This window comes from Candoia aspera, chromosome 1 (genome assembly GCF_035149785.1).
Source record: "Candoia aspera isolate rCanAsp1 chromosome 1, rCanAsp1.hap2, whole genome shotgun sequence".
Lineage (NCBI taxonomy): Eukaryota > Metazoa > Chordata > Lepidosauria > Squamata > Boidae > Candoia > Candoia aspera.
The window spans coordinates 292,405,549-292,432,423 of NC_086153.1; the positions used below are offsets into that span (position 1 = coordinate 292,405,549).

General features: G+C 42.8%; 1 pseudogene; it reads left to right on the forward strand.

Annotated features, from left to right (window-relative positions):
* Positions 1 to 3,258: 3,258 nt before the first annotated feature.
* Positions 3,259 to 26,875, forward strand: part of LOC134487210 (uncharacterized) — a 50,700-nt pseudogene continuing 27,083 nt past the window's right edge.

A 26,875-nucleotide genomic window follows, 5' to 3' on the forward strand; every position in this document is an offset into this window, starting at 1 on the left:
AAATAGTTTGGGAATGATATTTCAATGTAATCTCCATGTTCAGAAGCAGTAAGCCTTCAAAGAGCAGGAGAAGACTGATGCCTACCTAGAGTATGTGAGGTCCTCCCAGAAGCATTTGGCTGATCACTGTTAGAAGCAAGAAGGTAGCCTTCATGGACTGTAGTCTGCTCCAGCAAGGTGCTTCTGATGTGCTTGTGGTAACTGGAGCCATGCCACAGTAACACAGGACATGCCTTCCAGACAGAATGTCCTATTTTCAATACCCATGCTCTTCATTCATTTCCCTAATTACCTTTCCCCATGCAAATTGCTCTCGGTATTGTATGGCAAAGGCTTCAGTTAATGTATTCTGTATTTTATGAAATATTTCCTTTTGTTTTTCTATGTCTACTGCTAATTAGTTTTCTTGGTATTGTAGCAGGATGTGTGTGCTTGTGCGCATGCAGGCCTATGTGCTTCACTCAAAATGAACCTCTCAAGATTTCATCTAGTCATCTTTTTCAAAGCTAAAAAGCTCTAAAAACACTCCCTAAGGTGCCAGTCCTGACAAAAGCAGTGCCTGTGGCTGTTAAGATCAATGGAAGCATCCTTACATTGTGTTAGACCACAGCTCTGTTTTTCCATCTCCACCTAGAGATGGCAGGGTTCAAATCTGAAATTTTCTAAATACAAGCACCTGGATAACAGTCCTTTGCCTTTTAACTAAGAATCTAGGAGCCCTCACCAAGAATGCCTGCCTCTGTGCTCCCCCCTGCCCCACATCTTACCTCTTAATAGGTGGAAGACTTTAGCAGGCATTCTCTGTTAGTCTGTTTGCACAGATTAAGTAGGAAGAATCTATCGGATAGACCGTCTCATATATACAGTATATCCAGGCCCTGAGCCATAGAGGGCCTTATAGGTGATAAATGAGAGCCAGTTTGGTACCGTTATTAAGGCACCAGGAATACTGGAAGATTGAGTTCTAGTTCCTCTTTAGGCATGAAGCCAGCTTGGTGACCTTGGTCAGCCACTCTCGGCCCTAGGAAGGAGGCAATGGCAAACCACTTTCAAAAAATCTTGCCAAGGAAACTGCAGGGACAGTCCAGGCAGTTGCCAGGAGTCAACACTGACTCGAAGGAACACATGCACGCACACACTAAGCAGCAACTTGAATAGCACTCAGAAACACACCAATAGCCAGTACAGTTTATTTATTTATTTATTAAATTTATATCACCGCCCATTTCCCCCAATGGGGGACTCTGGGCGGTTTACAATAAAATAACACTAAAAACATAACCCCCTAAAATTACCATTAAAATATAAATAAAAACAAATGTAAAATCTCAGTGGAGATGGAACACAATCACTAAGAGGTGCTATGGCACCAGCCATCCCCAAGTGGAGCTATCACTCTCCCCCTCCCAAGCAAGGTGGCAGAACCAGGTTTTCAGTTTCTTCCGGAAGTCCGAGAGCGAGGAAACCCGTCTCAGCTCTGCGGGCAAGATGTTCCAAAGGGCGGGCGCCACTGCAGAGAAGGCTCGCCTCCTGGGCCCTGCTAGATGAAATTCCTTTACTGATGGGGTCCGTAGCATGCCCTCCCTGCCTAACCGGGTGGGACGGGTCGATGTTATGGGGATGAGGCGGTTCCTCAGGTAACCTGGTCCCATGCCATGTAGGGCTTTAAAGGTGATAACCAACACCTTGAATTGGACCCGGAAGCAAACTGGTACCCAATGCATCTCATGTAGCAGTGGTGTCACATGGATGATTTTACAGCCTCGATAACTGTCTGCGCAGCCACATTCTGGACCAGCTGAAGCTTCCGGATACTCTTCAAGGGTAGCCCCATGTAGTGCATTGCAGTAGTCTATATGGGAGATGACAAGGGCATGAGTGACTGTTCGGAGGGCATCTTGGTCCAGGAATGGGTGTAGCTGGCACACCACCCGAAGATGTGCAAAGGTCCTCCTGGCAGCAACTGCCACCTGCTCTTTGAGCAGGAGTCGCGAGTCCAGGAGGACCCCCAGGTTCCGCACTGGCTCCGAATGGGGAAGTGCCACCCCATCCAGAACCAAAAGACAACTTCTTGGAACCCGAGGGGCCATCAATCCACAGCCACTCTGTCTTACCAGGGTTCAGTTGAAGCCTGTTGTTCCCCATCCAGGCCCCCACAGCCCCCAGGCACCTGGAAAGGGTGGAGACCACATCACTTACTTCACCCGGGATGGAGATATATAACTGGGTATCATCGGCATATTGATGATACCTCATCCCATGGTGACAGATGATCTCACCCAGTGGTTTCATGTAGATGTTAAATAGAAGAGGAGAGAGTACCGAACCCTGCGGCACCCCACAATGGAGGGGTCGAGGGCCAGTTCTCTCCTATCACCACTGATTGGGAATGGCCCTGGAGGAAGGAGGTGAACCAGCACAAAGCTACACCGCCCACCCCCAACCCCCTGAGCTGCCCCAGAAGGATACCATGGTCGATGGTATTGAAAGCCACTGAGAGGTCCAAGAGAGCCAGAATGGATGCACTCCCTCCATCCCACTCCTGCCAGAGATCATCCAGAAGTGCAACCAATGTGGTCTCCATCCCTGAAACCTGACTGAAAGGGGTCCAGATAATCCGTTTCCTCCAGAATTCTCTGGAGCTGCAATGCAACCACTTTCTCAACCCCCTTTCCCAAAAAGGGAACGTGGGAGACCGGGCGAAAATTGATCCAAGGATGGCTTCTTGAGGAGGGGGTATACCAGTGCCTCCTTAAAGGCAGCCAGAAATACCCCCTCCCTCAAGGATGCATTAACTATCGCCTGGACCCAACCACAAGTCACTTCCCGGGCTGATTTTAGTACGGGGGCTGCCGTTGCGGGGCACTGTCCGGCCCATCCAGAAATATCCAGGGGCCACTGGGGGAGCACAGGGGGCTACCGGGATCCACTGTGGTCCTTCAGGGTCCATGGGAGGTCTGCTCAAGCCCACCCAGGTATGCTGCTGCCGCCGCCAGAAACCTCTGCTGCCTGCCGCTTCATTCGGGAGGGGGGGATTCCGCTCATCTCCAGGTCCAGGTCTACCCCGGTTTAAGTTGGGGGACCTACCAATCCCCCCCCAGCCCCCTCAGCTGACCTGGGAGCCAAAAGTCAAAGGCAGGATTTACGGGGGTCGCAGAGGCTAATTCACCCCCTAGAGAGCCGCAGTCAGCGTCTTCTTCACCGCAGTTCCTGTAGCAATGATGTTATGTGGCAGTATTAAGACTGTACAGTACTCACATGGGCATTTTGCACCAACTGAAGTTTCTGAGAAGTCTTCAAGAGCAGTTCCATGCAGAGCGAAATGCAGTCATCCAGGCAAGAGGTGGCAAGGGCATAAATGACCATCCTCAGTACATCCTGTTTGAGGTAAGGCTACCACTGGTACACCAGCTGAAGGTGGGTAAAGGCTGCAGACTCCACTTGTTTTTACAGCAGGTGCTATGAGTTCAGGAAGATCCCAGAGTGAAGGCCTGGTCTTTCGGGGGGAACACAATTCCATAGTAACACAGAGTTGTAGATTAGGAAGAGACCATAAGGCTCATCTAGTCCAACTGTCTGCAGTGTGCAGGAAAACCAATTAAACTATAATTGAGAGGTGGCTATTCAATCTCTTAACTGCATCCAGAGATGGAGAATGCAGAACCTCCGTAGGTATAGTGTCACATTGTTATGCAGATGTTATCATCAAGAAGTTTTTCCAAGTCAATGTCATACCAGAATTAGTAGGCTTCTAAATTAATAGTCACTCTGCCTTATTTGGGTTAAGTCTGAGCCTGTTTCTCCCCATCAGGCCTGAGGAGATGGGCTATTCCAGTTAACTCAAAGGTCATGAGAAAATGACTTGTCCACAAAATGTTTCCCAGCACCAGATCATGTCTTATCTGCTCTAAGCTGAGAAATGGAGCTAATATGTGGCTGGCTACATAGGCTGGACCAGTGATAACTTGGAACAGGTCCATGTTTGGGTTGGCAACCATGAATTCGTCTGCCACCTCCAACAAGAGAGGGGAAATTAAAATCAATAAATACCTAAGAAGATCAAACAGCTCAGGTAGGGATGCTCCTATACAACTGGGAGGACAGTACAATGATAACACGCCCAGCTTGTTCTGCTCCAGTCTCACAAATACATCCTCACATCTATCCACTTGTGAAAAGGGTGTTCCTCACAACCACTAAACCTGTGTAACTTTCCTGTAAACCCGTGATAACTCCCTGTCCCCTAACTTGAGGTTGAGACTGATGCATTATCTGAGACTCAGCTGGACAGGTATCAGTGAGGGATACCTCACTGGTACTGATACTCTCTTCAGCCAATTTCTCCTTACCCATCACCACCCTTATCCTTCACTTTATCTCCCTTAGATAGTCAGCTTTCCTCTTCCAGTCATCCAAGATAGGAACAAGCTCCCCAGCAAGGTTCTTACTTGGCTACATTCACCTATACTTGGCAGCAACACCCAATTGTGCAAGCCCACATTCCAACTCATTTTATGTCCAATCAAGAGATCATCCCCTTCTCGTCCAGCTTTCCCATATTAATTTTCACTTCCCCCTCAAATTCCCCCATTCGGCTTTCACACAAGTCAAGAAAATAGGTGGACCCACTTCCTGTTCTCTCACTCTAGGGAAGGGCCTTTCTTCTCAGCTTCCTGTCTTTCACACAAGGAGCAAAGCGGTTCTTTCCTCTTCCTTCCCTTCCTCCACCGTATTATCCATCAATCCAACATTCGCCATATTAGCCCTGGATGGAGCAAGACCAAGCCCAGTTTTCTTAGGCACACCATACATTTTCCAGCTTTTCCACCCTGCTTCACCCTGCACCATCTTTGTCAGCCCTTCAAGTTAGTCCAGACCAGGAAACCAAAATCATGAATACTAATACTACTTTTATTGTAAGGTTACAGTAATAGAATCTTATACGTCTGAAAGTGCTTCCCCTCTCCCCTGCCTTTACGTGCCAGAGAACCAGGGAGGGTCAACTCTGAGATGCTTTCTCCATTCCCATTCCTGCTTTGGACTCAGGTTTCTCTTATCAGACCATTGTCTAGGCTGTGGCTCTTCCTCCTGTCTCTCAAGGTTATTCTCACAGCCCTTTACAATCTTCTTCCTCTTCTGTCTCTTCCTCCTTTTCTGTTATTCTTTCCACTCCTTTCACACCATGACCACAGTTCCTCAGCAGATTCTCCTCTATGGCAGTCAACTAGATTTTAGATGGCAGCACCTGCAGACCCACCTGACTATGGGTACAGGACCAGCTGGTCCCAGGACCCCAACTTCTGGACTCATCAAACTTTCCAGGCTGCTGCAGGAACGTCTGCTCCCTGATGAAGCAGTCCCTGCAGGGGGTTGCCTGCCTTCCTGCTATCCATATAGACTTCACACGAGTCTCAGATTTTTCCTCTATAAAGCTCTGCCTTTGCATAGTCATCATTATGTGAGGATATCTTTTGGGATCTTCTGGCAATTAGTCTGCTAATCAGTAATTGATTCAGCTTCTGGGCATTTTTAGTTCAATGGTATAAATGTGTGATTCTCATCTTAAGCACATTTACTTGGAAAGCTATTTTGCTGAAATCACTGAGACTTACTTCCAAGCAAAGGTCTTTAGCATTGGGGATGGGGAATGGATGAGGGGAATTAAGTAGTGAAATCATGTGGCATTAGGCTATGATTTCACCAGCCCTGTCTTCCTCCTGCTGCTGCTGTTGCACAATATACGCACAAGCTTTTCAGAAGATTAAATTCCTCATAACCTCTGCCATTTATCACAGATTCCACTTTGTACGCTTATATTCATGGATGTCAGCACCTAATCATTCGAGCATTCACACAATCATAGTCAAGAGGCTGGGATTCCTTTAACTGTTTTAATGAAGCGTAATGAACGGTACAGAAGGCAAGCTGCGAATAAAGATTTCCCGCTCAAACCTAACTTAAAAACTACATTCTCTTAGTTAGTCCCCTTTCCCATGAAACCATGTCACCCCCCCTCCCATCCAGATGGTATTCCTGGCATATCTCAACCCCATGTCCTTGATGTCCTCCATAGCCATAATAAACCACTTCACACTCCAACTTCACACCCCCTCTCATCTGGCAACACGGATTCCTTTCCTTGGAGAAGGAAATGATGGTAGATGCTCTGATAAGGGTTTCTGTGAAACCTTTGATCGGGGGGATCTGACAGGAAGTCTTAGGGACATGGGTGGCATTAATATAATTAGTAAAAAGGGAGCTCAGTTATCCATGGCTCTATAACTGCTGCTTGTCTTTGGCTTCATCTGCTATTTCCCTTCCATAAAATCATTTCCATGCTGGTTCATAGTACTAGCTGTTTTCTTATCCTTTTATTGCAGGCTTTGTATTAATGAATGTATTAACTTTCCCAAACCTGGTGTCCACCAGATGCAAAGATTTCAAATCTCAGGATTTTTGGTGAGTAAAGCTAATAGCTAGGAATTCTGGGATCTGTGGTGCCAACACATATTGGGAAGCATGAAATTCCTATGTTTTCCTTTTAATATAATGTTGTGCCTCAGAGACGGTGGGGCCAATCATTTAGCTAAGGTGCAAAGTGCTATAGATAGCAAAGAACCTGTCTAGGGAAAACATCAGAGGTTTTTAAACTGGGCCTCAATGGAGATGCAATTTATTTAAGTCTTAACATTCTTCTTGAACTTAGGTTAAAATCTGAAGCAGAAAACATGATTGCAGGACTTTTTGGCACAATTCAGAACACTGGTGGTGATCTAAAACTTGGGCAACAAGATAAAACATGAACATGCACATGCTTTTCTGTGGTCACAAGGGAATTTTTTTGGGATCTCCCACCATTTCTGGGTCCATAGAGAAGGCATTCTTGGTTGCACCAGACTGTCTGTGGAAAGGCCTTTCATAGAGAAATTGGTTGCACTAATTTTGATGTTATTTTGACACCAAGTTGAATATGCTTTTAATTATCTAGGCACTTCACCAGACAGTATAAGCTAATTTTTAACTGTGATTTTATCTGTTCTGCTGTTTTTTGTTGTTCCAAGAACTTTTATAAAGTTAAATTATAAGTTGCAGAAGAGTTTTATACCAAAGAACGACATGCACATTTCCCAGATAATAGGATTGTAGGCTTTTGACTTGATTTGTGGGACTGTCTAATTGACATGTGATTTGAGGCAGAACAAAAGTTAAAAGTACAACATAATAATAAAAGAAGAACAGAAATAACATGCAACCATCCAGACAATAAAAAAACTTTAAAAAAAACCCCAACCGTTCCAGTGAGTTCACAAATCCCCCAGTCCAGGGCATGCTGAAAGAATGAGGTCTTTATGGCTTTCTTGAAGGACAGCAGAGTCAGGGCCATGAGGATTTCAGGGGGAATACTGTTCCAGTGGGCAGGGATGGCAACTAACAAGGTACTCCTCTGGGGTCCCATAAGGTGGCCTTTCTTAATTAAGAGGACCTGGAGCATGCTGACCTTGACTACTCTTATAGGATGGCCCAAGTGAGGCAGTCCTGCAAATAACCAGACCCTAAACCATGAAGGGATTTATAGAAGACCAGTAAGCCAACTAGCAACCAGTGCAGCTCATGAAATAGAAGGATTACATAGGCATACTGAGGAACACAAACATATCTACTTGCACTACCACATTTTGGACCAGCTGTGGCTTCTTAGTGGTCTTCAAGTGTAGCCCCATTACAGTACAGTACAGTAGTCCAAACAAGGTGACCAAGGCATAAGTGTCTATGAGAAGAGCCTTCTGAACTAAGAAAGGGCACAGTTGGCACACAAGATGAATCTGTCTGATGATGAATCAATGGAAAATTTGGGGTAGTTAGCCAAACTATTAGGAACTCTGGAACATCAATCAAGGCTTAGTACTGACTGTTTGAATCAGTAGCGCACAAGAACAGGCATCAATGATTCATCTTCCGGATTATGACAACCCATCTTCCCTGCGTTCTTTCTCTCTAACCTAGTGCCCAACAGATGAGTTCAATTCTCATAATTCTGAGCCCTCGTAGCCAAAGACTGAGTTGGCTCAGAATTATTAGAATAAAAATCCAGTACATCTTGAGAGCACTGGGGCTAAGAATAGCTATTTTCTCTATCTTACTAAGCCTACTGTATCCAACCTGAAGTCTTCCGTGTGTGCTAGATTATATGTGCTGGCTAGGGATGATGGAAGTAGTAATCCCAGGAATATGGAGGGAGTGATATTAGGAAGTTGGGAACATTGCAAAAATAGAAGGACCCATAATATGTATTGGTGGAACAAGATACAGTACAATCCTGTGCATGTGTATTTAGGTGTACAGTTGTATTCCTCACTCTAAATACATACAAAATCATAGCCCTAGTGCTTGAGGTATTTTCTTACAATACTTATTTATGTATTTGAGTTAAATAATTAAATACATTAAATTCAATAAATTACATTAAATTAAATCAAATTACAATATTGGTGAAGTGTTGACATAGATTCAAACCTAAGGAAAACAAATGGGGGCAGGGGCCTAGAACTTAGCTGCCACATATCTTCTTAAAATCTCTGCATATTCTGAGTTAAACCTCCCCAAAGAACAAAAACCAAAACCAGGCTCCAAACAACCCTACCAACCCATCTGCTCTGGGGAGGCTGAATTTATCTGATAGTCCCCTGGCTTTCTTGGACTGCATAATCAAGCTACAGAACTGTACACCTAGAATCTTTCGTTGTATCTTGAGATTTCTCTATAACTGCTCAACAGGAAAAGCATCACTGCATATGTTTAGAGTCCATTTTTCAGAAGAAAAACCTGACATGCCAAATATGCAATGAGACTTCATTTTTGAAGAATCAATTGCCTCAGTTGTTGCAGAAGTGAACATACTTCCTTGCTGCGGCACGTTGCTTTTCTTTCATTAGATACTATGATAAGCACATTACATTACTAGTTTATTACATGACATGATGAGGGTTGTCAGGAGTCAATTATTTTCAGAGTTCTCTGGCAATAGCTTAGTGTTCTGTGGGTAAGATAAAAGTATCAGGAATAAAAGGAATAAAACCCATACATACTGGTTACAAAGATAACTAAATTTAGAGTTTTGCTGATAATTAGCCATATTATTTGCTTGATGATTTATTACTCATTAAAAGCCTGTTTTGATGCTACCAACTGAAAGAAGGTTTTCTGGAGAGCAGCATTCACAGGAGAGGTGGGCAAAAAAGTCAGGATGGCAGCTGCAGCCACTTATGTCTGTTGTGTAAAAAGGAGTGGACTACAATCTTATGGTCATGGCCATCTTGGGTTTTTTTTATATACCCCCCCCCCCCCCCCGCACAAAGATAAGCAATAATACAGTAATATGATCCCTGCCCTCTTGCTGGGTTGACTGTCTGATTGGTGGGAAAGAGGTAAGAGCCATTGCTGTAAGATGAGATGGACATCTCAGGGGCCTGACACTGAGGGATGGGAAGAGAAGTGGGGACAAGGGGTTGCCTTTGGCTCCTTCAAAAGCAGCGGAAAATGGCATTGTCTTGCTAGTAAGCAAGATTCCTCTGCCAGGAGCATACGGAATGGGGAGAAGCATCGTTTTGTCTTTCAGCCCAAGCAGTAGAATTCTTCAAGTAGGACCTGCCCTCAGGCTTCAAATCTACAAGACAGAACACCAAAGGACTGGGATGGACTGGCAAACTCAGGCACTTCTTCAATATGAAGTTTTGGAAGGGGAGAGTCAAAAGTTTTGCAGCAGACAAATGGAACAGCCCTGCTGCACTTCTGCTGGGGCTGGCTTCAGAATACGGTTGGCTGAAACAAGTTATGTTTGTGGAGTTTTATGTCTGGTTCACCCAGTGAATCACTTAGTTTAACATAATGTGCAAACCCAGACCACAGATCAGACTGTGGTTAGAGAGGACTGCCTTAACCACAATTTGATATCATGGATTATGGTAGATAAATTTATTTTATTCATAGTCCAGTGTTTGAAAGTGATTTAATGCCAGTTTATAATTAAGGAAGCATTAGTCCTCCTGGAAAACCACACAGTCACAAGGTACAGGTGTTCCCTCGAAGAGTTATTTCTGCTGCTCCATTTTTCTCCTTCGCTCCCAAATATTTGAGTGGGGCCAAATATCTGCACCATTCTTTGAATATTTCTGGAGCTTTTGGGTGGTGGTGGGGAGTTGAGGAAAATGGATTTCTTGAGCTTGCAGGCACTTCAGGCACTCATTTCACCACTTAAAACACCTGAACCCCTCTCCAAAAATAAACCTTGGATCTATTCACTTTTGAAGTGTAGTCCTTGACATAGAGACAAAATGGTGTGGCCCTCAAGTTGTGGAGAGTTATACAACCTTAGTTTAGTGTGTTGTGTCAATTCAGTCAATTTTAGTTTATTCAAGCCATGGTTAAACAAATCATGGCTAATCACAATGTGTACATCTTTGAAACTGCTTCTTTTTCAGCAGCAGGGCATCACTTTCTGATAGTGCTTGCTGTAGGGTTCAGTTCTATAATTTCAAAAGAGCTGTTGGCAACTAGCTTCAACTAGAACAGGAAGGTTCCAACTTATTTACCCAGCATCTCCAGTAAAAGGCTCAGTTAGCAAGCACTCAACTACTTGTAAGTTTGGCAAACAGGCTGGAACTGGAATAAGGCCATTTTGGCTTAGATGGACAAATAATCTGACCTGCCACCTTTATCCTTATGGTCTGAAAATATGTGAAACAAGTGAATAATAATAATAATAATAATAATAATAATAATAATAATAATTTATTAAACTTGTATGTCACCCAACTCCCAACATCTTTGGGTGGCTCACAACAATCAAAACAAAGAAATTACAACAAAACCAATAAAAGGATAAAAGACAAGAACAGACCAGATGGAATGAGGTGGGGGGTCTCACTGTCCCTTGCCAAAGGCCTGGGTCTTCATGGCTCTTCTAAACAACAGCAGAGTGGGGTCCATCCAGATCTCTTCATTCAACTCTTTCACTTCAGATCTTAATGTAAATATTTAAAAAATGTAATATATCACAGATTTTAACATTAATTGCAGTTAAAATATGATGGAAGGCCATTTGAAAAAGATATTTATGCACTGTTCCCTGTTGTCACATTTTGTCCTCAAAACTGATATGTGAGAAATGTCTTGCTACTTTTTTTCAAAAATTAGATGAAACAGTTGCTGACACATGTTACCATCAAATTTAGAGGGTTAGCGAAGGGGGAAAATGCTACAGTTAACAGGTGTGAATTAACATACATTGATTTCACTTGAAGTTGGGGAAGGTGATAAAAGTAAGGCATGTTGGAAATATACGTCAAAAGAATAGCACGATTGTCATAAGGGATAGCTGGTAGATAACCACTATTGATTCCAGCCATTTAATTTGATTTGGTGGATTTTATTGTAATTAACTCAGGGATTTGTAACAGCATGGCTTTTAACATTATTAACTAGGAAACAAATTATGAAATTAAATTGACATTTCAAATGTAATTTAAAAGTTGTAAATGTTTTCAATTGTTAAACAGATTTTGTTAATTTTCTCAATGCTAATGGTACCTGCTTTCCATCTCCTCTTGTTCCTACTCAAGTGATTAGAATGAATTTCTTCTTCTTGTATTCAAGACAGAGACGTTTAGGTGGATGTTATTTCATGTCCTGCCTGTGAAAAGATGGGAAAATAAATAAATACTGTGAAATTAATGTCAACATAACGGATGTTATAATCTGTCAGGCAGCCAGACCCACCAATTTTATCAGAAAAAAAAAGTAATGTCTAATTACTGCATTGAAAATTTGGCCATTTTTTTACCTTCACCTGGTATACAGTTTTAATTGTTCATGCTTAATCTAGATCCCTGTCTAACCTCTCTCTAGCAATGTTCTTATAACACACCATATTACAGACTAGCCACATTTTAACCTGGCTTCTTGTGCAAATCAACTCATATTGCAATCTATGATTAAGCATATTGTGCAAACCCAGGAAATTCAGTTAATTGATTAAACTGGGGAATTACATTTTATGAATGCAGACTGAGTATATTGTTCCTAAAGGGCTGTTTTTGTTCACCCATGGCCCTATATAGAAACAAAACAAAGTCAAATAGTGAAATTATCTTGCTGAATAATAAATAAGTCTGGGAATCTTATGCACATTGCCTGGGTTCCATAATAAAGAGAGGTTGGGAAATGGATGAGAGTGATAATTTGGAAAAAATGGGACTGTCCATGGGAAAGGTTTAAGGGCTTTTAATGATTAGTAATGGCTGACTGGATAGAGAGGATCCTCCTTTGTTTCTTGCACAATTTCATCATTTGGTTTCCAAATAATGGGGGTTGCAAAATGAATGCATGACTTATTTTCCTCATGGTGTTAATTTAACTACAGTTCTATGTCTACCTAGCAGAATAAGTCCAACGGAACTTAACAAAACTTAATTCTGAGAAGGTATACATAGGATTGTCCTGTAATGCCTTACAGAAGCATGAAGGGAAAAAAATGGGAGCATATAGTGATTGATCTGTACAAAAATACAATGAAAACAAAAGTACAGTTAAAATCAAAAAGGGTTTCTCTACCACAGTAATCCTGTTTTCCTTACTGAACAGAGTCAAATGTAGAAAGGTTTGAAAACTATCTTGCTGAATATAAATAGGACTGGGAACCTTATGCACATTGCCTGAGTTTCATAATCAAAGAAAGGCTGGGACATGGTGGTAATTTAGAATCAGTGGAACTGTGACATGCGTAAGACCACGTGCTACAATTATTTGACATATGTCTTTGCTAGCACATCATCCAACTAGGCATGTTTCATGTGTGTCAGGATTACAAATCCCATTCATCCAGCATGATAATTAGTTATGCTGGTGAGGGCTACAACTTGAACTACAGGAATATAACACATTGCCTTGCTGAAGGTAAGGTCCAGCCTGGAGAATATGTAGACTTAATACTGGCTGAGCTGCACATATACACCAGCTTGAGCTCTGTAATAGGAGAAAAGTGGCACGTACATGAAATGAATAAATACAAAACTTGTACTCACTGTCTACACATTTTCTGTATAGATTACAATTGATTCATAAACCGATACTGTGATACTGAATATATTCTGCTGTAGCAAAGGAATACCCTGTGATGTACATGTGAGGGCCTGAGACTGTACATCTCACTAAACCATAATATCATTTGTTTATTTTTGTCTTATGTGCTTGTGTTAACGTTGCCATTGTGATTTGAAAACCAAGTTTTATAGTTTAGCATGATGTATAAACTTAGTGGTTTATTTCATTGTGACTTATTCAGAAAACCATGGCTTAGTGTGCTGTGTGTGCCCAGCCTAGGTGTACATGTATGCATCTGTATAAACATGTACCCAATTCATTTCTCCATCCTCAGGTGAAATGTAAAAGGGGATGGGAATATGAGATACTGCATGTGAAGTGTGTACGTCTGTGTCAGGCACTCGTCAGTTTCTGGTGGTGTTGGTGAAAAGATCTCCTGAAATAATGGCAAGAGGTCTGTGGCATCAAGCATCACTGCTTCAAATAAATGGAAGTAGCAAATAAATCGTGAGGGAGAGATGAATCCCTTTGTGCAATCCTTCCTTTCTGTAGCTTATGAAGTATCTATAGCTCATTAGTACACCATGCTTTGCATAATGCCCATGACTCCACTTTTAGATACTTCTCAGCCAAAAGCTATTGTTCTATATGTGGTTAGGGGATCCCTTGGGTGGCTGAGTATAATTAACCTTTAATTTAGTGATATATGTACAGAAGCTGTTCAATTCATTTAGCTATGATGCTTGAAACGTCCCAAAGCCTGACCTCCCTCTTGTGAATCTCTCACTGAGAAATTAATTAATGGAATCTTTTTTTTTTACAAGAAAGACAGGAACCACTCTTGATTTTCTCCATTAGGATGTTAAAAAAGCAGAGCATTTCTAATTAGCAATAATTAAAAATTAATTAAGAAGCTTTCTGCAATCTCTTTCTGCAATCTCTTTTCCCCATTCTCTCCTCGGCTGCCCTGGATTGCAGGAGCTGTTCTGATCTGTGTGGTGCTGAATCGCGGCTTAATCACAAACTTAGATCACGGCTAATCTTGGAAGCTAGCCTTGTGCGCACTAATCACAACAGCTCTCCAACAGCGACAAGCATCTACCCAGGCCATTAGGAAGCAAGGCCAATTTAAAGCACATAAAACGTATAGATTGCAGTCTTCCTTAGATATTGGCTGACTACAGATGTAATTGCTTTATTGTTTATTCTGGCAAGAGATTCTGCCATGCTGAGGAATAACAGCATTAGGAGGTTCCCCCTCCCCCCAAGAAAAGACTAATCACTTCAACCCAAATTTTCAATTTCAGATATTAAAGGCAAACAGGTGATTTAGGGTCACTTTGTATGTTCCTTTTAAATTTCCTTTCCATGCCTCATTGCTAGGGAGATGTGTATATTTTGTTGAAGTGGTATTTTTGTTCAGAACAAGTTTTTTTTTAAAGGGGGAGTGAAATAAGATCTGAACTATGCAATGATAATATTTAAAATGAGTATATTTAGGAAAAGATAATTTCACTGATAACACTAGTACTAGTACTATTAATACTTAGTGTATTATAACTAATAATAAAAGTGAATAGTAGAAAATATTTTTCACTGATAGAAAAATATTTCTTAGAATCACAAGAATGTATTTCCACAATACATAGCAAAATTCCCAAGTTTCATGGTCTAAAAATACATTCCCACTTTTTGTTTAAAGCTTACAATTCATCATACTTTCCTGAACATGGAGTAAAACCTCCAAAACTTTCTGTTGGTTCTTCCATCAATATCTCCAGATTGCAGTAATACTAACTAACACTTGATTATAATAAGGATAATTGTCATAGCTTTTCAGGCTTTTTTCCCTGCACAAAATAATAATAAGTACAATTCTCATATTAAATTCACTAATAATTAGTTATGGAAAACTAAGATATTTTTTTTTCAGAAAATAAACTGTCAAAGGAATATACATTTCCCTGAAGCCAGGTTATTGTTAAAGGGAGGTACCCATTATCTTAATTAAGTTTCTGGAGCAAACATTATTCCAGGATGATAAAAGATGACATGACATTAAAGGTAAAGCTAGAGCAGATGTTACATGAGTATATGCCCACATTCTGGTAATTTTTCCCTACTAGACATGTTCTCATTAATCTCTGATTAATAGAATTTGAGTATAGTAAATGATGATCATCCATTGTCTGTCTTTGTGTAACGCCATGGAGAGAGCAATTTGTCAGCTAGGCTTTTGTGTGACTATTTAATGGAAAAGGCGGGGGTGGGGGGAGACAGAGAAAAGACGTTAATCTTCTAATTGGCATCTATAGAGAAAGGTCTAAGAACATTTTCTGCCTGGAAATAGCTTATGTGTAATTCCTATGCCTATGTGACTGGGACAGACATACAGTACACAGCACTCAGTGCATCTTTTTATAATCACTATTTAAAGTAAAGCATCAGAATAGAAATTAAAGTAAGTTTCAGAGCAAAGCACTGCTTCTGTCATGTAAATGAACAAAAAGATAGAGCAGTGTCCCTAATATAGCAAAGAGAAGGAAAAAAGGGCAGGTCATAGAAATATGCATACATACAGTCACTGCACTGAAAAAAGAGACACAGACTAAGAGGGTGACTTTTGCTTCATTTTTCATTTAACCACATTGTTCAGACATGAAGGGCAGAAACAAGCCAGAAGAGGGATTTTAAATCCCACTGATTTCACTGACTCTATGCAGTGCATATATACTTAGATGTTTGCTTAATTATGCTTGATTAGGACTTACTTGCAGATATATGTACATAAAATTGCATGTAAAATGCTTAAGCATTTACTAGCATTTTTAGTGAAACCAGTGGGACTTAAAGGGGCTTAATGTTCAGTCACAGTCTAAAGACAGTATTTCTAATTCTAAGGTAATATATTGTGCACAATGAACATTATTTTGATATGTTTTGCTACTGTGAAGCCCACTCTAAAGAGCACTCAACATTTCTCCACCATGGGGGCTGTCTAGAAATAGACCTCTCACATAATCAAGCAATTTGCAGCAGGGGTGGGGGGAAGATTCTTGAGGTTTTTTCCCCCTCTCTTAAAAAGTCTCAGTAAGAAAAATGTCTCACATCACGACTTACAAAGCTGGATGGTTTTGTGCTGCATGGAGAGGATCCGGTGAATGCTCCATATTAGATTTGCTATATTGATTTGAGAAAAGCAATACTATGGACAAACAGATTAAAACTCACTGTGGAGTCTAGTGTAAAACTAGACAAGAAAAAGGGTGAACGATCGAATATGCAGTAAATCCAAATGTGTGGCAAATCAACAGTGTGAAGCTACAATTTAATCCTCTCAGCTGATGTGCTATTTGAAACACACTAGACCAAAATAAACATGTATTTGCAGAAAAAAACGTAACATAATTATATGGCACAAAAAAGTATGAAAATGGATCTTTTTCTAAAATCCTTTTCGTTAATGTGGGAATATTTTAAATAAATAGCTTCATGCTTGTTAATACAGCTACATAAATCCATACACTAAAATTCTAGAAACTGTATTTCAGTCTAATCTTTTCCCACAAGTAAATGAGACTTGGACGGAGCTCTAAGTGTAAAATACGGCAGGTGGCAAATGTTGTATATGCAAAAGTCAGAGCAACCTGTCAATCGTACAAAAGAACAAATATATGGGGAAAGGGTGTCCTTAACTTGATGATTTCTTCTAATCTTGCATTATATATTTATAAGAACTTTCTTATTTTGTGTAACCCCCCTGATAATAAAACAAATAAACCCCTGTATAGATATTTCATAATGAAAAAGGGCATGTGAGAATAGTTGTATGATATGTGATTAGTCAAAACTAGTTATAAGAGAAATTTTGACTTTAGAAATCTGAGTTCAAATTTCTGCTCAGTGGTGAACTTAATCAGTTTCTGTGAGTCAGTCGTTCTTGTAGACGCAGGGTTTTTAGCTACAGCTGGAACAGTAATGATGTACTTTTCAGATTTGTTTTTTATTTATAGATTGAATAATATCAGGCTTCAACAGAGTCACTATTATATTCCCCCAAGAAGTAATTCTGAAACTCTATTTATGGTATTTTATGAAGTAAATTCTGCTTGTGGAATGCAAAATAATTACAGAGAATGTGTATATAGGTCACTTGGACTGAAAACAGTGGGGTTCCGTAGGGGGGAATTGCCGCAGAGAACACCCAATGTTGGGCCTTTCCCACCGCACATCCTGGTTGGTGAACTCTGGCCACCCGGGTTGGAGGGGCAAAGTCTATTTGTGTAAAATACACTGGAAACCAATGCAACTTCTATAGCAGTGGTGTAATATGGCAGTATCAAGACAGGCCAGTGAGCATACAGCCACTGCATTCTAGACCAGTCGAGTTTCCAGGTGGTTTTCAAGGGCCCCCACAGTTTTAGGATACAGTCTGACCATAGTTAAGAACTTTGCACTCCACTGACTTTCTTAACTTTGGTTTAATTTTGTAATGAATTTGTAAACAACCTAAAGGTATAAATGTTTCAGTGACATCTGAAACATTTTAAGTGCATAGCACTTTGTATTGTTGCTATTTTGATTCTTTATTATGATGACTACTCCAATAGTTAAGATCTAATTAAAACTATCTTATTATTTAGCTTCAGCAGAATATTTAAGTAAATGTAAACTGTATGATTATAAATGGATTACAACAAAATTCACCCACAGAATAATATGTGGCATTCCCACAGGTTAGAATGGGAATTGCCAGATGGTGTCCATGATGGGGATCTGCTTCTAAAGCTTGCTTTTGTGGCCTGGAATTCGCTGAGCGGCTCTCCTGGGCCTCACACATGAATGCACTGCATCTGGCCGTCACTGATGTTAAGTTATCACATCTTTTCCAGTTGAGTACTTCTTGTCGAGAACATAGCTGGTGCTGCCTGTTGCTTGTTTGGCTCCTGTTCTCACAATATTTTAAAACCAACCTGATTCTGGTGTGATTCCCCCCAACTCCCGACATTATTATTCAACTATTGGTAACTTCAGTGCCAAAAATCAAAATTTAAAACTGCAGCTTATTTTCTCCTTCAAATTACTTGACCTACCTTTGTATCTAAAGCTGTTACTTACCAAGGTGGGCAGTAACATTCTGCTGATATTATGAACGCCATCAGATTAAATAAAATGGAAGGGCATTGGTCATAACTGAAATAAAAGTCAGTGATATAAGAGGGTTATATATAAGCTTTAGCTCTAAATCTAAAGAGCCATTTGAAAAAAACACGCACATTGTTTTACCCTGTTTTATTTTAGTTGTGAGTGGATATTACACATCTCTAAATATCCTCCAGCACAAAATTTGGAGTATAAAGAAAATTCATACTGAAACCAGGAAGAAACTAAACTTCAAAACCTTCCATGATCTTCCCTTGGAATTAGAGCACAACATTCTGGTGGTTCTATCAAAGGTAAATGCAGAAGCAATTGTTAAGTGTTGATAAGCAGCAGTTAGAAGATGTAACCTACTGGGAAGGTTTTTGATCCAAAATGGAACAGCTTTCTATCCCTGCTAGTCAGGCAGAAATATAATTACTGTCTTCTGATCTATTCAGGAGAGTTAAACCGAGGCGATGAGGGTACAGACAGTTTCATTGATTTTTATGTCACAAATCAACAAGTGCAGGATTTACACTTTGCACATACAGTTCTTGCTTAACTGCTGTCAGGAATCAAATACTTCAAACTGACCTATCCTGCTACTAAGTCAATAAGCATTTTTGTTTATTTTGTTCAGAGTTGTTAGAGTTATTCTTGTAGGATCTTTTTTGGCTTCGAACTGGGCATCAGCATTTTTCAGTATTCTGGATTTGTTCAGCAGTGCTACAAGTGCTCACTCCAAATTCCATGCCTACTTTGGATAGTCATGTTTAGGGAATCTTTATTGCATCAGCAGTATAAAGCTTTGGCAAATGGTGTTGTGTGTGGCCTTAATAGTAAGGGTCTTTCCCCATTTGCACCAAACTTAGCATCTTTCTTCTTCTGGATCTTCCTGATGCTGTTTTCTTGAGTGAGACAGCCTTAGGTTAACCTTTCTTAAAGCCAATGTTAAAATAGTGCTCCAATGCTGGCTGGGGAATTCTGGGAGTTGAAGTCCACACGTCTTAGTGGCCCAAGTTGAGAAACCCTGGTCTGAACTTTCAGACACTATAGTGCTGTGCTGGTGTCTATCAGAACTGCACATTAGTCAGCTGGCAGTATTGTAGATGCTTTAATTCTGTGCTCCTTCTGATATAAAGAACCACTGGGGCGATGGACCACTTCCTCCTCAAAAGAGCACAGAGGAATTTAGAAGTCAGCATTTGTTGCCTGTATAAAGAAAAGGAAGGAGGTAGCAAGTGTCATGTTCTCATTCTAATGTTTGGTTAACATTGTAACGTTTCACATGTCTTTTTCTGTTCCGTGTTCCTTCACCCGGGGTTTTTCCATTCCTTCGCCCTCCATTGTTTTGAGGGCTTGGAATGCATGTTTGGGTTTGCGCTCCTGTTCAAGGTTACTTTCCCAGGCGCGTCTAACGGCTTCTAGCACCTGGGAGGGGGAGCGTCCTGACGGGCGACGGGGCGGGACCTGCTCTCAAGCAAGGCTTTTAAGTTTGTATTTGGCGCGCTTTTGCTCATTCTCAGCTTTCTCTGTATTTGCATACTATTCCTTTAATAAATCAGTTATCTTTAAGCCCGAGCTTGTGAGACTGAGTATTTGGGTTTAGGCAATCGTTACATAAAGCTGAGAATCATTTTATCCATTTTCCGCTAGCCCCATCCAATCATTGGATAAGAGGGTACGCTAGCGATGACAGAACCTCAACTTCGCGCAAGTGAGGGAAGCGAAGAGGAGCGGGAGGCGGCCAAAAGCCGGCCAGCGCTAACCTCGAGAGCGCAAAGAGCAGCACGTCGGGAGTTGCGAGATATCCAATTGGACGAGCTGCTGATATCCATGCAGGAGAGTCTCAGGAGTGAACATAGAACTGTTATGGAAAGAGCACCGGGGAGGGGGTCTCCACAATTGTCCTGGGAGCACGAAGTCCCCTTGTCACCGAGGGTGGTGGTAACCAACCAACCCCCGGAGGAGCCGGTCACTCCGGCCCGTATGAGGGCATTAGAAGATAAAATGGATTTAATAGTGACGATCCTCAAGGATCTACCCAGAGAGGATCTACCCAGAGAGGCAGAGCCCACCCCGGAGGATTGGGAAGAAGAGCCGTCACAGTACCCCAGGCACAGTACCATGTCGACCCGGGGGAGAAGCAAGACTCGATCAGCCCGTCAAGGGGGGGAGCGAGAGGCAAGACCTCCTAGGGATCGACCACCCATGGGGGCTCGGCGCACGCTGACATTCGCGGCACCGCCACAGCCAGCTGAGCCGGCAAGAACCTTCCCACCATTTGGAGTGAAGTTCGATGGGGATCCCACAACGCTCTCCTTCTTTATTACTAATGCCAAGCATTATATAGAAGATTGGGGTCGAAACTTTCGGTCTGAACATGGCAAGGTCAATTTCATTGCCAACAAGCTGAGAGGAAGGGCAGCGGATTGGTATGTGCAACTATGCCAAGCTGAGGCAACTGAGTTAGAGGACTTCGATGACTTTTTGTGGGCACTTAAAGAGCATTTTGAAGACCCCCTAGCTCAAGAAACGGCCAAAAATGACCTGCGGAAACTCTACCAAGGGTCCCTCTCAGTTGCCAAATATGCGTTGGAGTTTAAAGCTTTGGCAGGAAAAGTGGAAGACTGGTCTGAGCCAACAATCATCGAATTGTTCAAGCAGGGGCTTGAACCCGAAATCCTTCGATGGGCTCTGGGCAGAGATGATCCTAAAACGCTATATGGGTGGATTCAGTTGGCGGGAAGCGCAGAAAATGCCCTACGAACCTATGCCCACACCAAAGAGCTTAGACAAACACGTCTCGCTAGAGGAGCGCGCACATCTGGACTTGCCAGCCGCCCCAAACCGAAAACCTGGGAAGAAGAGAGGGAGCAACGGTTCTCCAAGGGTCAGTGCCTCCGATGTGGGAAAGAAGGGCATCGAGCCACGTCGTGCCCGAGACGCTGTCCAGAGGAACGACAGACGAAACCCACGGTAAAGACGCCTGCTCCTGCTCCACCGCGAAAACTGAAGGCAGCCCTCGCGGAACTGGACCCCCCAGACCTTCCCTTCGGCGAAGAGGAGGAAGAGTTGCAATTCGAGCAGCCGGCGGGAAAAGCCTACCACCTGCCCTGAAGGGCGCCCTAGGGCAGGTGGAAGAAACCGGGCGTAACCATGATTCGGTGAGTGGAAACTTCCCCACACTGACTGTTAAAGTTAAACTGAGCTCAAAAACCAAAACGGTGGAAGTGTGGGCCATGCTAGACTCGGGTTGCTCCCGTTCCCTAATGCACCCTGATGTCGTAGCGGCTCTGGAACTGCCCACGTTCCCTTTGCCAAGACCCATGATTTTCACCCAATTGGATGGAACTATGGCGGGAGGGAAAGCAGTCAATCTTTCCACGGGACTGGTCGCCTTGCAGATGGGCTCCCATCAGGAAAAGCTGCCATTTGTGGTAGCTCCAGTGGGGGGTCCTCTGGTAATCTTGGGGATGCCTTGGTTTGTGCAACAAAACCCTTTTATCAACTGGCTGCATAGAACTGTGACGTTTGCAGATGGATTTTACAAAGTACCCGAAAAGGACCTACTGGAGGACATGGAGGGTGGAGGGGTAGCGTATACCACTGTGCAAACGCTTCAACCTCTTGAGGGACTACCCAATCAGTACCAAGATTTTGCTGAAGTATTTGGGGAAAAGGAAGCGGATCGCTTGCCACCCCACCGAAAAACGGACTGTGCCATTGAGTTTTTACCAAATGTAAAATTGCCTCACCCAAAAATATACCCCATGTCTCCCAAAGAGCTTACCACGCTAAGGGAGTTCATTGACAAAAATCTGGCTAGGGGTTTCATTGAGCCGGCAAATTCCCCGGTAGGAGCTCCTGTCCTATTCAGGCCAAAAAAGGATGGGTCATTAAGGCTTTGTACCGATTTCCGCGGGCTCAATGCGGTCTCAATATTAAATAAATATCCTTTGCCCCTGATCAAAGATATGTTATCACATCTGGCCAGAGGCAAAATTTTCTCAAAACTGGATTTGAGAGAAGCTTACTTTCGCATTCGCATAAGGGGAAGGGGATGAGTGGAAAACAGCGTTCAACTGTCCTCTTGGGGCTTTCCAATATAAAGTCTTACCATTCGGTTTATCTGGGGCACCTGGGGTTTTTATGCAACTAATCAATGAGGTCTTGCATGACCACCTATTTAAGGGGGTACTGGTATATTTGGATGATGTATTGATTTATACTGAAACCATGTCAGAACATATCCACTTGGTGCGTCAGGTACTGGCTAAATTGAAAAAAGCAGAGTTGTACGCAAAACTGTCAAAATGTGCGTTTCATCAGTCGCAAATTGATTACCTAGGGTACCGGATTTCAGCTCAGGGCATTGAAATGGACCCTGCAAAAGTAGAAGCTATCGTGGCATGGGAACCTCCCCGTACCAGGAGACAATTACAAAGTTTCCTTGGATTCTCTAATTTCTATCGGGCATTCGCCCAAAATTTTGCAGAAATCGCCCTCCCCCTTACTGAACTGTTAAAAACTAAAGGACAGGGGGATACGCGACGTTCAAAGAACCCAGGCGCGCTCCTTAAATGGACTCCAGCCTGTCAGCAAGCGTTCGAAGCGCTCAAACAAATCTTTACCACAGAACCAATTTTACAGCATCCAAACCCCTCTAAACCCTTCGTTGTACAAGTCGATGCTTCTGATTTTTCCATAGGAGCAATTCTATTACAATCTGACCAATCTGGCGCTTTAAAACCCTGTGCCTACCTCTCTCGCAAATTCACGGAAACAGAGAGAAGATGGCATGTTTGGGAAAAAGAGGCTTTTGCTGTAAAAACGGCTTTAGAGACATGGCGACACCTATTGGAAGGCACTTCAAACCCTTTTGAAGTCTGGACCGACCATAAAAACCTGGAAGCTCTAAGCACCAGTCGAAAACTCAGTCCCAAACAGCTGCGCTGGGCTGAGTTTTTCAGCCGCTTTGACTTCACTCTTAAATTTATACCAGGCAAGAAAAACTTTTTAGCTGATGCACTCTCGCGCAGACCCCAAGATGCTGGCCCAGGGCCAACGGTCCAAGGCACCGTCTGGACCGACAAACAATTAAGTTTGGCAGCAGTGACTCGCAGCCAGACCCGAGCGCAATCAACTCCGCCTCCAGCCGCTCTGCCTTCCAGCCGCCCGCCGCCCTTGTCAATTCCCTCCGATTTGCAACAACAGTTGCTTTCCCACCTTAAAACAGATACTTGGTTGCAAACCAATAGACACATTTTAACTTTCACCGATGATCTTGCCTGGCGCAACGATCGTCTCTATGTACCCGAGGCAATGCGAAAAACCATACTCCAGCGCTGCCACGATGACAAGCTAGCTGGACATTTTGGCTACGTAAAAACTTTGCACCTCGTTCGCCGCCAATTCTGGTGGCCAACTTTACTCAAAGACTTGAAGGAGTATGTCTCTGCGTGCCCTGTATGTGCGGCGATAAAGCGCAAACCAGGCAAACCCCAAGGTCTCCTTCAACCCGTTGCCACTCCATCTGTCCCTTGGCAGGATATCTCCATGGACTTTATCGTTGATCTACCCCCTAGTCAACGCAAAACTGTCATTTGGGTCGTCAAAGACTTTTTCTCCAAACAAGCCCACTTTATCCCATGCGCTTCTATCCCCACCGCACAACAGCTGGCACGCCTCTTCCTCATCCACGTGTACCGCCTCCACGGTATCCCCGCCCGTTTGGTGAGTGACAGAGGCACACAATTTACGTCACAATTTTGGCGGGCATTTTTAAAACTTTTGGGTACAAAACAGTCGCTTTCCACCGCCTGGCATCCGGAAACGGACGGATCTACAGAGGCGGTTAATTCTACATTGGAACAATACCTCAGAGCTTTTGTTAACTACCAACAAGACAACTGGGTCGATTTACTCCCATTTGCTGAGGTCGCTTACAACAATGCCATTCATCAAACCACTGGTCAAGTTCCCTTTAAAACAGTTTTTGGACGTGAATTTGTTCCGATTCCTGAACTTCCTCATCCTCAACCGCTACCAGCCACCCTTGCTGACTGGGCAGACTCTCTCAAAGACTCATGGTCTAATATTCTACTCGCTCTCCGCCATGCCCAGGCTACCTATAAACGCCATGCCGATGCAAAGCGTTCCCCAGAACCATCCTTTGCGGTCGGGGATAAAGTCTACTTATCAACTAAGTTTATCAAGTCCCCACAACCCTCTAAGAAACTTGGTCCTAAATTTGTCGGTCCTTTTCCAATTGTTGCTCAACTCAACCCTGTTACGTTTAAACTTGATTTGCCTCACAACCTTAAACGTTTACATCCTGTTTTCCATTGTAGTTTACTCAAACCCTGCCTGTCATCGGACCGTTGGCATCCACAACCCATTCCTCCACCTCCCCTCATGATTGACAACCAGCAACACTTCGAGGTGGCATCTATCCTCGACTCCAGACGCCAGCGCTCCGCTTTACAGTACCTCGTCCGCTGGAAACATTTCCCTCATCCTGAATGGGTTGCTGCTCCAGACGTGCATTCTCCTCGTCTCGTAACCCAATTTCACTCTGCCTATCCTGACAAACCGGCTCCCTAGTTTCTTTTGGGGGGGCAATATGTCATGTTCTCATTCTAATGTTTGGTTAACATTGTAACGTTTCACATGTCTTTTTCTGTTCCGTGTTCCTTCACCCGGGGTTTTTCCATTCCTTCGCCCTCCATTGTTTTGAGGGCTTGGAATGCATGTTTGGGTTTGCGCTCCTGTTCAAGGTTACTTTCCCAGGCGCGTCTAACGGCTTCTAGCACCTGGGAGGGGGAGCGTCCTGACGGGCGACGGGGCGGGACCTGCTCTCAAGCAAGGCTTTTAAGTTTGTATTTGGCGCGCTTTTGCTCATTCTCAGCTTTCTCTGTATTTGCATACTATTCCTTTAATAAATCAGTTATCTTTAAGCCCGAGCTTGTGAGACTGAGTATTTGAGTTTAGGCAATCGTTACAGCAAGAAGTCCTCAGTAAATTTGCTTGTAACTCAGCTGTCTTTGTGACTCCAATCTGTTTTAAAAAAAACTTTATTCAGCTTAGAACAGAATGGAATATAGGCAAAGGGGCTCAGGAAAGAGCCCATGCACAATGGACAGGGTCCTGCAGTCAGCCCTCCACCATTCCTCCTGCACCACCTCCCAGGCTGGATAGTTTTCTTTCCAGAGGGTGACATACAGAAAAAGGAAGAGGGTAATGCTGAAAGAGTCAACCAGTCATATTGCTTAGCACACGCTGTACATGCAGAATCCAGACAGCACCATTCAGTGGTGAATCAGAACAAACAATAGGATTAGTAATGGGGCAGCAAATGTCATGCTGGTATAGTTTACTGCTGACTCAAGGGTAGGTAAAAGGCATATAACCCTGCAGTGGGGAAAGACCCTATAAAGAATCAAGATTCAATTGTATAACCCAGTAAATTAATGAACCACACATACACGTTGCATATCTTGAAGAAGCTTTCTAAACACTTCACCCTTCCTGTACTCAGCAGTGAATATTATATAGAGGAGCAGGATGCAATTTTACTACTTCATCTATTGTTTGTGTGAGCTAAATCTGTGGTTAGCACAACTTTACTGCAGCAAAGGTTTATGCCCTGAGAATTAGTGTATTGCCATAGTTTGCATGTTGGACAGTGCGGGCAACTGTCTTTCTGCTAAAGATCTCATGCCAAGGCCCAGGCACTCCCCAGATGTAAATTCTCATGTGAGATTATCAAAATATTGCATAATCTCACACAGGACTGCCCCAAACACTCCAGGTAGCATTGATCTCGCAAGATTTTGAAGGTACTTCACCAACTTATATCATTGATGAATCTTTAGAAATAAGTATTATTTAAACCAAGATACAACATTTCTCATCACAGTAGGGATACACTTTGAGTACTAACTGTTTAAAGGCAGCTTTGGTGTTCCTGTACTGCCTTGGTAGGCTTCTTTATGTTTAAACAAGATTTGACTGTATACACTTTCAAAGAGAGGATCTAGAGCCACTGTTGTGAAAAGACAATCTAAAACGCATAATTGCATTTTTCTGTGTGTGTGTGTGTGTGTGTGTGTGTGTATGCACTATATGTGCAGATTTGCCCTCATTGGACTGAAATGTCAAGTTGTTATTGGATGTTTATTTCCTTGTTGCTGTTGTTTAAATTAAATTCCTATTTGCCATTGATGAATAATTCATAGGGCACAAAAATATACCGAACCGGGTAGTTGTTTATGATTCACACACAATGAAAGGCCCAGTTGGTCGTATCTCTTGCTCAGATGCCAGGCCTGCAGACAGAGGCATGGGAGCTAGAACAAGTGCAGCCTGGAGATTATCTTCTTTCTTGCCTCCTGCGAGATAAGGCCATTTTCTCCCATAGCCACGTTTTTTCTGTGACTGACAACCCCTTCAGAACAGATCAGCCCCTTTTTGTGCCCTTTCAGTCACTTGCAGGTTATCAACTAAAACTGCGCTCAGCATTCAATCATGTTTCCCCCGTGGCAGTCACTCCTGTTAACACAATTAACCTTCTGATGGGATTGGGAACATAAAATAGATCTGGGCAGATGGGGAGTGGAGAGGAAGCAGAAAG